Raw genomic sequence first — 14,947 nt, 5'->3', positions numbered from 1 at the left:
ATCTTAGCTTCCACACCCTTTATCTTAGATTCCACGCCATTTATCTTAGCTTCTGTTAGCTTTTGTGAGAGTGACATTTGTTGCACTTGGTCTTGTAATTTTGATATATCATGTAGCATTTCTTCCTCTTCTTCATGAGTCATGCTAGAGCTTTCAGGTTGTTTACTAGGTGTTTCCATTTTCTTTCTTCAGGGCATCAATTACTGATAATAATTCTTCACTATTCCCTTTGTATTCCTTCCAACTAATTTTTCAAACCAAGCTTATGCAGATATTAAAAAAAGTACACACCTTTTTTCACTTTGTAGGCACTCGATATTGAATATGATATATCTCTGTAATTTCAGATCTTTCAGTCCTAAAATTGAGATCTACAGTAGCCCTCTATGTCCTCTTTCCAATGCCACCAGTCTGATTGAATTTAGATTCTCCAAGAAAGAGTTATGCACATTCTCCCAAGATGACCTGATTATATACCTTTTTGGAAGAGAAAACTTGTATGAGGTGCCACGTGTCACTGTTTTGACCTTCGGGTATAAAAAATATACACATGAAACTATAGTCTGTCCTCTTTCTGTAACTTCTTACGGAATTGCAATCTGATGCTCAAAACAAAAGTTATGACGATTTTCCCAAGGTCACCTGTTTGGAATGTAATTCAGGAGTCTGCAAAAAGACCAATTTCCTTAGATCATATCTCTTCAAATATAGCATGAAAAGCTCTGAAATTCGGACCCAAGGTTCAAGGCGATTTCGTCTCAAATGGGTTTTTTTTCACTTTTGAAACATTGCAGAAAAATAGTTATAGTGAAAATTCCACGATGACTTATTTGGAGCAGCAAAACCCTAGAATCCAAAGCTCTGATACCAAATGTTATGAAACCAGCTCACAAAAAGATAGATCAACGCCTTAGAATTCAACCTCTTCGAGGGGTAAACCTCCTTTACATTACATAAATGAACAATTCTTAGATGATTCAAATGACAAAACCTCTTTTCTATATATAGGAGTCTAAGGAGTCACAATATAACCAAGTCGACCTAACAATAATAATATAAAGGCACAAAAATAACAATAGAGGGATTTTATGGGGCACAGTAATAACAATATGGGGACAATAGGGGCACAACAATATTAATAAGGGATACAACTACAATAGTAATGGGGGCATCATTAGTATTATAGGTTCCTAACAGCTGCAGAAGTAATTTGCTTCGGTATTCAGAAGAATAACTTGATGAATGTAACTAAAATCAAGTAGGTGAAGTAGATTCATTTGCTGCACTAGGGGTTCCTTGAGGATTAGCAATTTTCACATGGTATTAGATCATTGATTTTGGAACAGGAAGAGTAGATCCAGCACTGAGAAGAGAGGCCAAAAGCTGCATTTGGCAGCAATTTGAATCCCCTTGAAGGGATTGTGTAGTCCTTGCTAGGAATCAAAGATTCTGAGGAAATATCTCCCTGAGAGAGTCGACATAGTGGTATGATTTCCAAATCTTGAGGTTGCAGAGGCAAAGGGAGTGACACGGAGAATCAATGTAGTGCTTGAAGGACGCATTTTGTGTCGGGGAAGAAATCTGTTGGAAAAGATAAAAGACACATAGAAGGGGAATTTTCTTCTCAGAGAACATTTTGCCAAAAAGTTCGAATTTCTCACCTACTGGGCAACAACTAGGGGAGTTAGTTCGACAGTTGGGTGAGATGACATCGCATGGGATCAAATATCAGGACAGGTTGGAAGGTGCTTCCAACTATGTCATATGGAAGACTAGAATCTTAGTTGTTCTTGAGGAGTACAATCTCAAATCCTACGTCAAAAGTGTTGTGGTTGTTCCTGCTGACAATGATCAAAGGAAGAAGCACAAGGCTTAGCAGGGGAAGGTAAAGAGGCTCATTCTTGATGGAGTTCAAGATTATGTGGTCCCACACTTGCAGGGAAACGATACAGCCCGAGAAATGTGGGAAGCTTTGTCTTCACTATATGAAGCTTCTTCCAAACAGCAAAAGATGTACCTAGAATAGAAGTTGCAACAAACATTGATGGAAAAAGGAGAAGGGGTTAAATCATATCTTCAACGTATTCAGGACACTAGAGACTAAGTTGTTGCAGTGGGGTCTACTCCTCAGACTACCGTGATGGTAAGGATAGTGGTGGGCCCCAGTATTGCAGCAATAATGCTACAACTCCTGGGACTCCCTTCTTTAATTTTATCAACCCGGTAGTTCGTAACAAACTTGGAAGCGACGGTGTTGTATGCACAAGTACTAGCTCTTGCCGCAGCTATCACTTGGTTAGCGGGCACAAGTCCGCTAGGAGCTTAAGCCAACTTCTATGAGCTCTGAGAAGAATCTTTTTAACTGATGGAAGAAATCTAACTCAAAGAAGGCTGATCTACTTGCAGAAAGAAACTGGAAAGCTGAAAGGAAACGTAAACCCTAACAAACCCTAATTTTACCAACTATCCTTACCGATGCAAGAAAGAGGATGCAAGCTACTGAAAGAAATTCCATTGACTTCTAGGAAGGTAAATACATGTATCTAAGCTACTTCTACAGTAACATCTGAAAAAAACATCTTATTGTATTTTTGAATAAGTTGCCAGAATTATCATACATGCGATTTCACTGTTTTGATTGTGCAGAGGTGGATTGGCGAGAGGAAATGCTTGGAGGAGGTCGGGAAGGTTCAGAGAGGGCCTAAGGGGTCCCTAAAACCCTTCCAGAGAGTTTCACAGAGTTTGGCTATCAAGAAACCTCATTCGTGAGCTTCTACAGGAAGTTTGCAGGGGTTCTACAGGATGTCTATGATTTTCTACAGGATGTCTGTAATTTTTCCACAAGATGTTCAGAAATGGGATTTTGGAGGATGGATGGAGGAAAAAAGATGAAGGAGTGGGTATGGAGGTAGGATAAGGGTTGTAAGTGGTCTAGGACTTAGTGGATGGAGTTGAGGACAGATGTAGATGGCTGGATTTGTTCAAGGAGGACTGAAGCAATGATGCACAAAAACTAGGGTTATGTGAGCAAATGGAAAACGTAAGGCAAGAAGTTGAGATGAGGGATGGAGCAGATGGGTTTGATGGAGTATGGGCAGGTAGAGAAGTGGTACAGGTGCTCTACAAGTCGTTTTTCCAACTGAACCAATGAAGACTTGTAAAATCAAAGACCTAGTTACGTTGACCTAATCTGATCTAGCTGTCAGTGAAGAGAATGAACAGAAGTTTGAATTGCAATGAAACCATGTATACTAACTTATGCAACTAAGCAAGCGAAAATCTGAACATGTAACCAACTTCTACAAATGAAAATCAAACACTAGTGATTGCATGGCAAAGCAAAGTCAGTGTTTTTGTGGGAAGAAAGGTCACCTTGATCCCAGCTCCTGATCCCATTGAGGGAGAGGTGAAATTAGAGGTGCTTGATGGCCTTTTACTGAAGATCTTCCCTATTAATAAGCTATCAAATCAATCTGAACATAAAAATCCTTTTTAATAATCAAAATCAATCTAAATAACAAAGTAAGATTTAAATCTAAATAACAGATTTTATTCTAAGAATACAGCAAAAACACATAAAGGTAAACAAAGGAGGTACTGGGCACTTGAGATGGGCCCAACCCCAAGAGCTATAGCCTCCTAAGAGAGATTTAGAGCTGGTGCAAAGCTAGATTCATCTTTATTGATCAAAAGAATAGTTACATTCCAAAAACTATCCACAAGGAAAACTTGAAAATGTGTTGAAATGCAGAGCTAACCTACTGCCTAAAAAATGACTAAAATCAAACTACCAACTAGCTAACTTCTGCCTACAAAGTGACTAACTGAAATGAGGCCCTAAGCCCTCTTATTTATACAAATTGAGGACCCCAACAGCCCTCCTAAACTTTATGAACTTAGCTGCCAAAACTTGTAGTTAACAACACTTTTACTAGCACTTGCTCGGCTGCCCTTGTGATAATTGATTTGGTGGCCCTTGAACTCCGAGTTGATGGTCGACAATTAGAGGTAAGGGCCCATAAATGAAGGGGACACCTTCCTACAAATCCTTTCCCTTGTTCTTCCATGAATTTGGCTGCCAAGTGCTCATTAAAACCTTTGATTTTGTCTCAAAATTGACTAAAAATCTGCACAAAGCACCCATTAGACTTGTTGGCATAATGACTAACCCAATTCACTCTATTAGCATAAACATAATAAAAAACATGCAATAAACTAATGAGAATGGTGGATTAAGTTGAATTAGGATGTTGAATGAGCCCATATAATTATCCATTTTTGGGGCTCATCAATAGCCCTGAATGGAGTCTTGGATGAATGGCAAGTCTTCATCCAAAGCATATTGGGCAGGGAAAGACTACCTTCATGGGAGGAGATGTGGGCAGCCCTTCAACAGGAGGAATTAGGGAGGGACCTAGTAAAGGTCAACCTTAATGGCAGTAGTGGGAGTGGCATGAAGACAAAGGAGGAGGAGGAGAACATAGCCCTAACATCAAAGGGACAATAGAAGCAGAAGTGGAAGAAGGACATTTCAAAGGTGAAATGTTTCAGATGTGGCGAGATGGGCCACTTTGCATCCCAATGTCCTTTGAAGCAAAAGGACAAGGATGAGAAACATGATCCTAAGGATGCTCGAGAAAATATTAACAAAGATGAGTTTGCCATGAGTGCCCACACATATCCAGGAGGGAAATGGGACGATATTGAGCCATAGTCAGGAGGAGTACATGCGGGTAGGATCCTTGAGTAGTGCACCTCTTAAATCAATTCCTTACTATTGAAGCCCGAGATTCAGCAGTAGAGACATGGACATAGTGACAGATGATGAAATGGATTGTTGGAGGATAGATGAAGTAGCCTGAGACCAGGACTGATTAGCACAGAGCAAGGTTGACAGTAGTGTAGATGGCACAGTGTAGAAGTTACCAGTAGTGCAAAAGATTCATAGGGTCAAAGACTAGAGCAATCAGATTCTAGTGTTCATGGTATTATGCTGAACAGAGTTAAGTTCATTTAATTTTGGATTTTTTCAGTTGCTTCTCTCAGCAACTGAGTTGGAGTACAAATGCAGTGGTAGTGCTAGCAGCATAGCAGATGCAACATTTGAGAGGGAGTTGTAGTACAGATGCAGCAGTGGCAGTGGAAGTGTCATGGGTAGCAATATAGTAGCAAAAACAACACAGTGTTGGTGGCAACAATAGTGTGGAAAGATTCTTCAGAGACAGAGCAACATGCAGTTGGACATTGTTGCTAGAGCACTTTCCTCACTAAGAGGGAGTGTTAGTATTTTGTAGCATCAGTTGTGATCTAGCCATGAAAATTGGTGAAGAGGCTAAGGTGAATGAGTTCTAAAGAACCCATAAACTATTTGGTGAAATTCCACCCTGATTGTATTTTATTAAAATAATTAATATTTTTAATGATGTTCCTAAGTCTAAACTTAGGGAAATTAAAATATTAATGGGTATTAATCAAAATATGGGTGAGAATGATCTAGATCAAGTCATGTTTTAATAATCTTAGCCGTTCATTAGAGACTTAATTTCGGTCGTTGAAGTCTCAACAAGAAAAGTATAAGAAGTAGGCTCCGGGTTCACTTAGAAACATAGACGTAGAGAACATATTGATCTTGAGTTCGATTTATGGGGCTAGGAAGTTGAGAATTCGAACTGAGTGATCAGTTGCAGTAGAGGAGTAGGGATAATTTAGGAATACTGACAGAGAGGCAAAGAGAATCTTATGGAGGCAGCACACCAGCCAAGAGGACTGACGCTGGGCCAATTTGGGCCCACGCAAGCCTGACACATAGCGAGAATGGCCAACGCAAAAGCAGAAAGATGGCTTCCACGCAGAAAGTCAGAACTGCTGGAACAACCGAGAAGGTTGACACAATGGGTAGAAGAGACAACGCAGGGCTGGTGCAAAGCCTAAAAGGCTGATGTAGGGCCAGTGAGGGGGTAGTTGGGGTTAGCCAGTCTTGCTGCTAGATCAAGAAGAATCTGCCAAGTGAACTGAGGTAAAAATCACTCTGATTTTCTGCCATTGTATTTTCTTTGCCACTGGTTTGCTGGAAGGGAAACCAACATTTGTATTTATAATTTTCTCCTTCATAATAAATAAACCCTCAGAGCTTCTGCACTGATTTTCTCACATTGGATTTTTCTGGGGACTATTTTGTCCAAAAATACTTGTGTCCTATGTATCTTGTTCTTTACTCAGTTTCCTTGTTTCATGTAATAAAATTTAAGTAGTGTAGGATGCAGAAGTAATTTGCTTCAGTATTCAAAAGAATAACTTGATGAATGTAACTAAAAATAAGTAGGTGAAGTAGATTCATTTGTTGCAGTAGGGTTTCCTTGAGGATTAGGATTTTTCACAGTTTAGTTAGAAAACTTGGGTGGAGTTTGTGATCATCGTAGCCTATAGCCATTGAGATACATAAATGCGGATTGGAGATTAAGGTAACAAAATAGTGGAAGATCAAATATGTTATCGTGTTGATTATATTGATGAAATATAATTGGATGTAGTACCACTTGATGTGTTTTGGGTTGTGTTTGGGAGTCCCTACATGCATATGTGTGATGCAATTTTCATGTTATGTTGAGAGTCAACCAATACTAGCTCATCAAGGATGGGAAATAATTTATCATCAAAGAACATAAATGAAAGTGAAAGTTTTCACCAATAAGTGAGAAATAGACCATAAAGTTGATCAATTCTAGTAAAAGGTATGTTTTACTTTTCTTAAGAGAAAAATAGTCTAGTGAGGAGTCAATTAGGGAAAAATGAATCCTCAAAGGGATGTAATAAATAAATAAAACAAAAAATGGAAGGGTTATTATAGGTATACATGGGAGTCTTAAAGTAACCTAAAGGGATACCACCCAAAAGGGAAGAGAAGCAAAAAATTCAATTATTGCTAATCTCTCCATTGTTGAAAATTAGGTATATATAAATAGTCCACTATAGAAGAAAATGAAGTGAGGAAATGGTTTTAGCAATTCTTGGAGTAGGATTTAATTTGACTAAGTACCTCAATTTGTGGGTCACCCATCATAATTGTGCTAAAAAAGGATGGGACTTGAAAAATGTGCATTGATGACAAAGAGTTAAATAAGATTACACTCAAGAATAGGTTCTCTCTATCAAGTATTGTTGATCTGTTAGGTCAATTGCAGTAAGTGAAATACTTCACAAAGCTAGATCACAAATTGAGGTACCACTATGTTCCAATCGAAGAAGAAAAAATCTTGAATACCACCTTCAAAACTAGACAAGTTTTGTATCAGTGGTTAGTCATGTCATATGGTTTATACAATGTACTAGTTACATTTATGAGACTAATAAATGATGTAATAAACTCCTATCTAGATTATTTTGTTATTGTTTATGTGGATCGCTATACCAATTTTTAGGGATACCTAGGAGTAGCGCATCTCACACTTGATATAGGTGTTATAGACTTTGAAGGATCATCGATGACTGAAAAGAAAGAAACATTTTAAGGACCTCCTCTAAACTTATATGTATAATAAATGGATGAAACCTTATAATACATATGAAAATTTTAAGTCTATTTTATCAATAACATAATATGTATATATAAATTTTTGGCCAATATTTCATTGAATTATAAAATATTGTAACTTCTTAGTGAATCGTTCATTGAATTATAAAATATTATAAAGCCTAAGTGCATATTTTACTAAATTATTAAACATTGTAATTATTTTTTATAATGTATAAAACCATATATACTAATAGGGAAATATATAAATCAAATTGGAATATACTCATTTTACATGTTTGGAAAAAGAAAGAAGAAACAATTTGTGAGGGTTTCTTGCTATATGTTCTTGCATATCCCTATGTTGGGTTCTATGATATTTTGCCACAAATTTTCTATATGCATGTATCTCGACCACTTTTTTTTTTCAAGCTGAAGAGATATTAATCTTTTCTCTACCACTTTTATCTAGATTATTTATCATTGATAGTGAAAAATACAAAATATAAAGCCTAATTTACCTAAAATACAACCTCAAAGTGACATATAGTAATCATGCTCCCATGAAGAAGTTACAACTACTCCCAAAATAAGGGAACAATGAAGTTAATAAAATACGAAGAATCGTGTCATTTTTACAATTCTATTCATCGTTTCTTCCACCACCAATGGAATGTGTATACCCAAATAACAATCCTTTCATGTATATTATACTAGATAAAATCTTGGTGTGTTTGGATCTTCCAATTCTTTTCTCGCTCCTTATTTTCTACATCCCAAATATGATCTTCTCCATATGGAATGTTACTATAAGTTTCCAAAATGTTATGCTACATATCAAGTTTATTTGAGATTCTATCATTTAAATTAGAATTAGTGATTAATTTAGTAAAAAAGAGGTTAGTTCCAACATTTATATACAACTAAGAAAAAAATGTTAGAATGGAAATTGGGATATTTTGAAAATTGACTTGAAATATTTCACATTAAATAAAAATTCTAATAATTACAACTAGCTTGTTGTATTTAAAAATATTCATATTAATAAAATTATATATATATACTCCAAGGAAAGAAACCAACCTCCCTATAAGCTTCAAGACTGAAGTTGTGGGTACCAAGTTAGCCCACAATTATATTTATTTAAGAGTGTTTTTCTTAGGCTCGAAGCAATTACAACAATAATCATAAACGTAACAAATCACATCAGGTCATTAGTGGGGATTTTAACTTTGGCGGGAAGGATAATAATTGTTCTTCCCAGTCACTCAAGATAATAAAAATTGCGCACGTACATCTACATGCGCCACGTGCGCACACACACACACATCACTACTAGAGGAATCAACAACTAGGTTGAAGTCTCATACTCACATGATAGGGGTCTATTTCAACTAGTACCACTATTAACTCTAGGTTTAACTACCCCATCCCTAGGACAACACATGTGTTTGATAGTTTAGGGGATTGAATAAGGTACCTTCATCACTAACATTTACTCTATATAATATAGGCTTGCCAAATGAGCTACCCTAGGGGAGGAAGATATTAATTCTTTGATTTCTCTTTATATTATTTTAATTTTATTGGTCTATTAAAATATAAAATAAATTTTCATTTTCATTTTAATTCAAAAATAATATTTCCTTAATAAATTTTTATATTGGTTAATTTTTTAATTCTTTTAATGTATATAGAAAACATTTGTCTAAGTTAAAAGAAAATATACTTAAATATTCAAAAGTTAAAATAGAAATTCAATTGATTTAAAATCTTATAACCTATGAATTTTACACCTTTGTAGAATTTAAAAGAGAAATTCAATTGATTTAAAATCTTATAACCTATGAATTTTACACCTTTGTAGAATTTCCTAGTCAAATCTTGTGTGGGTGTGGGTCCATTGCCCCATAAAAAATAAGATCTCATACACCAAATTGGTGCCTATCTTGGTTATGACCATAAAATTAGATTATCATTATCATTATTATAAATATTTAAAACTTAAATAAATATATAGACTTAGGAAAAAAAAAAAAACATTTTTTCATTAATCTAAAATAAAAATAAAAATACATACCTGGAATGAATAAAAAAATCCTATAATTTCATTTAAAAAATGTAACATGATATTTCGGTTATTTTTTTAAATAACTTCTATTCAATATTAGAGGATCATTAACTTTCAACAAAATAACTTTGGATGATTCTTTATATGCATTTTATGGATGGTATTTAGTGTGAAATTATTGTCATTAATTATGATTCTTAAGTAAGATGCTATGCGTTTAAGTTGAACCTAAAAGTCTCTCCAAGAATCATCATAATAGTAATGATCTTATTAATATGACATGGATGGAGCTCGAAGAAAAAGACATCTAGACACTTTCCTCTACACGTTTATTGCAATTGTATTGATTAATAGGGATATGTGATCCACCACAACTATTAGTCAATGTCCTACATTTTAGAACTTTAGGGAGATTTTTTAGATATAATAGATCATGTATATGAATGAATTATAAACATGTCTCTAATGTGAGGCAAAAATTGGACTTCACTCAAACTTAAGGATTAAACATCATGTAAAAAATGATAAAACAAATCAAAGTAAGTCAACATTCAAAATAAGAGATGAAGGTAATGTTTATAATTAGAAAGATAACAAATGCTTAAGTGGAAAAAGAAGACCAAACTCAAGTTCATAAGAATGAAAATAGGCTGAAATAAAACTAAATTAAAGAATCTTTAAAAAATGACCATAAATCCATATTGAGGTAAAGTAAAATCAAATTAAAGAAACAATATGTATCTAAGCAACATATATGGGAAATAGGAGACAATGAAATACATGCTCAAAAGAACTTGCAATAAAACTTAGAGAGAAACTTAGGATGAGATTTTGGTGAGAAAGATAAAGCCAAAGATTCCTTTTTAGGATAACGAACACAATTTGGAAGGTGGAATAAATAGTGTTATAAGGATTTAGGATAAATTAAACAAACTAGAATTAGTATGTATTTATCTTAATCACAGATTTAGAAAGAAGCAAAAAAGCAAATCTTTTGAGGTGCAAACTTTTTTTGTAATGTAAAATTTTAACAAATTTCACCTACAAAAATTACATCAAACTTAGAAGATGGTTTATATATATATATATATCAATCATTTTTTAAATTGCATTTTTGAATGTATAAATAGATTCAAACCCTGGTAATAAGATTTGTGATAAGATTTGTGATAGATAAAATTTATATAGGAAAATATTTGATTCTATTCCTTTTTTCTTTCTCCACACAACCCCATTCCTTTTTTCTTTCTCCACACAACCACATTGGTGTTGATTTGTGCCTTTGTCAAGACTATGGACCAGTTTTGCTTGGCCCGAAGGTGTTTTCTGATAGGTTCTACGCAAGCAAGAATTACCTCATAGACGTTGACGAGTTTCAACCAGGCATTGACAGACAAGATGACCTGAAAATAGTTTTTCTACACATCTACTCGTATCTCGAGAACATTATTCTCATAACGACAATTTGGTTGTCGATCAGTGAAGATAGAAATCCCAAGGTGTATCTTTCAGTTGGGATCGCTGTAGAAGATGCTTATCAATGGTATTATGTTTTTGTTTTTTTATTTCAGGTTGTCGGTGCAACGGAGATCTAGGCCGGAAATTAGCAAGGGACTTCTATGTAGTCCCTCGAATCCTTTGTTCCTCATCGGGAGTGGTAAGAGGACCGATCTGGGTCAAGAGCTCGTTTGTGAGGGTTTTCTTCCACATCTGGTAGTCCCTGTAACCTAAAGGACCAGTTTCGTTTCAGGATGCAATGCAAAAAAAATGAGTCACAAAAAAAATATGAATCAATTATCAATATAATGAGTCACAAAACAAATATGAATTAATTATCAATATTGCTAGACTTTACATTGCATTGCAGAACAAATGAAACAGGCTCTGGTAATGATAATAAATATTCCACAAGTTATAAAATGGTTCTCTACCCGCCAATTCCAAGCAGTTGTTTTTATATTTAATAGTTTTTTTATCAAAACCAGAGGATCTACATTAATGGATATGCACACATTGAACTTTAAATTGTGAAATCCATCTGTGCTCGTGGGTTTTTTTGTACAATTGGCCCTAGTGATGAAGCAGCAGAACCAGTCACTGGAAGCCATCGAGGCCATTAAGTCCTTCAGACATCTTTGCTCGCAGCGAGCGCAGGAGTCTCTTGATAATGTGCTCATTGATCTCCTTAAGGTATAAACTCAAACAAATCCCATATTCATAAGCTCTATATAAGAACTATATGCTTTGCTCCGTAGCATTTAATGCGTTTCCATCTCAGAAATGCGGAAGATTGGATGAACAGATTAGCCTGTTGAAGCATAAGCTCAGCTTAATTCATCAAGGCGCTGCATTCAATGGAAAATCCACCAAAACTGCACGGTCACAAGGAAGGAAGTTTCAAGTTTCCATAATGCAGGAGACAACTCGGCTTCTGGTACATAGCATCCACACCCTGCCTGTTCTTTTAGTATTTCTGTGTAACTGTAGTTGACAGAGAATGTAATGGATGTTGGCAGGGTAATTTAGGATGGGCGTATATGCAACAGCATGACTACTGTTCTGCAGAAATCGTTTACGGGTGCATTTTAATTGAAGATGAATTACTGAATTTTTATTATTCAATTACAATGTTAGAAATAGGAATGAGATGGTCTATTGCATGAATAATGTCATGCAGGGAAGCACAGGCATTGGAGCCAGATGAAAACAAGGCCTGTAATCTAGGCGTCTGTCTGATGAGGCAAGGGAAGGTGGAGGAGGCCATGGGTATTCTATAGGGTGTGCTGAATTACAATAAGAATTCTACGAAATATAATAATAATAACAGTAGAGAAAAATCGAAGTCACTGGATCGTGTCAAAGGGTTGCTGAAGGAAATCAAGGATTGTAAAACAAAGGGAAGGATTGGAGAGGAATGTCAATCAGCAGCATTCGGTGTTGAAAATTTGGAGTGGTTTTGGTGTTATGAAAAGGGAGTTGCAGACTGGCAGAACGAGAAAAAGGATTGGGGGTGGCAGTTGAGTTGAAACGGAAACGAAATCGACTGAGAGTTTTTGAAGAGATGACTTCTGTTCCTAACAAGAAGTGGCATTTTAATGGGAGCAATATACAGCGCGGTATGCAGCGTTAATGGCGGTATATCACCCTTTGCGATGTGTACATAGTACATGTACAGTAACATTAATGCTGCTAAGTCACATGTAAGACCAACTCAGTGAGTGGAGTTGTCCTTGTGGCTAATTATCAAAGTATATCAGTCGAAATCAACCTTCGAGAGGTAAAAAATCAGCCACGTATCGTTGAATCTGATGTCCATGTACTGCACTCCTTTAAGTTATGTTCCCTTGATGGAACGCAGTTTTGAACGGCGTCCGTGGATGATGTGGGTTTACATCGTGAAAATTGATCGCTAGTTCCAGTGCATCAACTGAAAGTGGCTGGAGCAGTGATCATTCACGTCATCAACATGTGTTGAGACGGTAAGGATGTAAAAGCCAAGTTAAATTTGACCCATGATCCATTCATATCTGTAAATCAATCTATATCAGGTGATGTAATGGCTCGGAGCCTAATTAGGGTTAGAGACGTTGAAGGAGAACGATGGCTCTGCAAGATTGCAAGATTGTAGTTAGGGTTAGATATGGTTAGGGCATTTGTTGCAAATTGACGGTAAAAGAGGGCATTGCACGATACATTGGTTGTGAAGTGAGCCCCACGTTATCTATTCTTCTGGTATTTCTTGTGTTTTCAAACTTACTGTAATATAACTTTTTGGCGTATCTTAAAAGCAAAAACTGATCTTTTTTCAAGTAAACTCATTTGTTTATTAGAATGATACTGTGTTTCATTACAATATCTTTGCATAATAACCACAAATCTGAGCGCGATAATTGTGTGTTTAAAACAATTCTCCATTAAGAATATGCATTATAAAGATGTTGGAATGGATGAGAAAATCACCATAAGAAGTATGGTTGAGTTTTTAGATATAAAAACAAAGATGAAATAATAGAAATCATAAAGACAAGTTGAAGATTTACTTGTATTCTATTAATATTTCAAAGTTATTTGCAATATAATTAGGGGTAAAGTTTTTTTTTAAGACAAGTTGAAGATTTACTTGTATTTTATTAATATTTCAAAGTTATTTGCAATATAATTAGGGGTAAAGTTTTGTAAAAAATTGTAAGTTTGTTTATTTGTTGTTGTTTTTTTTAATCAAATAATAAAAATCATAAAAAAAACCATACATGTTTGGAACATGATTAGGGGTAGAGTTTTAATTTTTTCAGATTAAATAATATAAATCATAAAGATAAGTAATGCTTCAAAGTTGTTTGGAGCTAGGGTTCTGAGCAACACACCTACGGCGCCGACAGTACAGCAGAAAAGACCATCACGGGCGGAGAGAGAGCCTCTGCAGCGCTACAGAGCTGCAGAGCATTAAGGCAACGCAATGGCACAACCTCTGGGGGGGGCGTCAGAGCCCTCCCCATCGCAGCACGATCCAGCGCAAACCGTTATTTTCGGTTCAGTTGACAAAGAAATCCTGAACAGGGGGAAAAACCCCAAAATGACAATAAGGAAAATGGAAGGCGGAAAGACGAAGACAACGATCCACAAGAAGGAAAAGAAAAGCCTGAAGAAGGTCTGAAAATTTCCTCAACAACGTGCAGACCAGTGGCCAAGGAACGGCCACGAATAGAGCTGCCGGGAGACAAGATTGACAGACGAATAGAGTACATGCGTGATCATGCCCTCATTGGGAAGTTCATAGGGTTTTGGCCGACTGAGAAAGCCCTATATGGTTGGATAGCAGCGAAATGGAAACCCAAGGGAGATGTCACTCTGCAGCTAGGGCCGAAAGGCTTCTTCACTGCAATCTTTTTCTGTCTAGAGGACAAATACAGAATACTAGTAGAAGGGCCCTACTTTTTTAACTCAGCAGGATTATACCTGAGGGAATGGATCCCCAGATTTAATCCAGACAAGGAAGATCTTACATGGGCGCCAGTTTGGATCAGATTATACTCTCTCCCGGATGAATACTGGGATGAGGACATCCTCAGGGGGATCGGAAATGGGGTGGGAGAGTACATCAGAGCGGCAGAAGAAACCAAATCACGTAAGTACATCTCCTACGCCCGAATATGTGTTTTCATTCGCCTGAATGAAGCTCTTCCAGAGTCGGTAACTCTTGCCCATCGAGATGAAGAATGGATCCAGCCTCTCGATTATGAACATGTTCCATTTCGGTGCAGAAAATGTCATGCCCTAGGACATCTCTTTAGGGATTGCCCTCAAAATGCCAAAATCAGTATCCCTGACCCTTCAGATACCCCGGCCCAGGACGGCTTTACTAAAGT

The 14,947-nt window shown here is 36.3% G+C and overlaps 1 pseudogene; it reads left to right on the top strand.

Annotated features, from left to right (window-relative positions):
• The first annotated feature begins 11,651 nt into the window (after positions 1 to 11,651).
• LOC149248653 (protein SULFUR DEFICIENCY-INDUCED 2-like) lies at positions 11,652 to 12,904 on the top strand (annotated as a pseudogene).
• The last annotated feature ends 2,043 nt before the right edge of the window (positions 12,905 to 14,947 follow it).

Source organism: Pinus tabuliformis, chromosome 7, assembly GCF_031772625.1.
Source record: "Pinus tabuliformis cultivar Carrire ecotype Pingquan chromosome 7, CPIR1, whole genome shotgun sequence".
NCBI classification, from domain to species: Eukaryota; Viridiplantae; Streptophyta; class Pinopsida; order Pinales; family Pinaceae; genus Pinus; species Pinus tabuliformis.
This window is presented reverse-complemented; position numbering and strand designations above follow the sequence as displayed.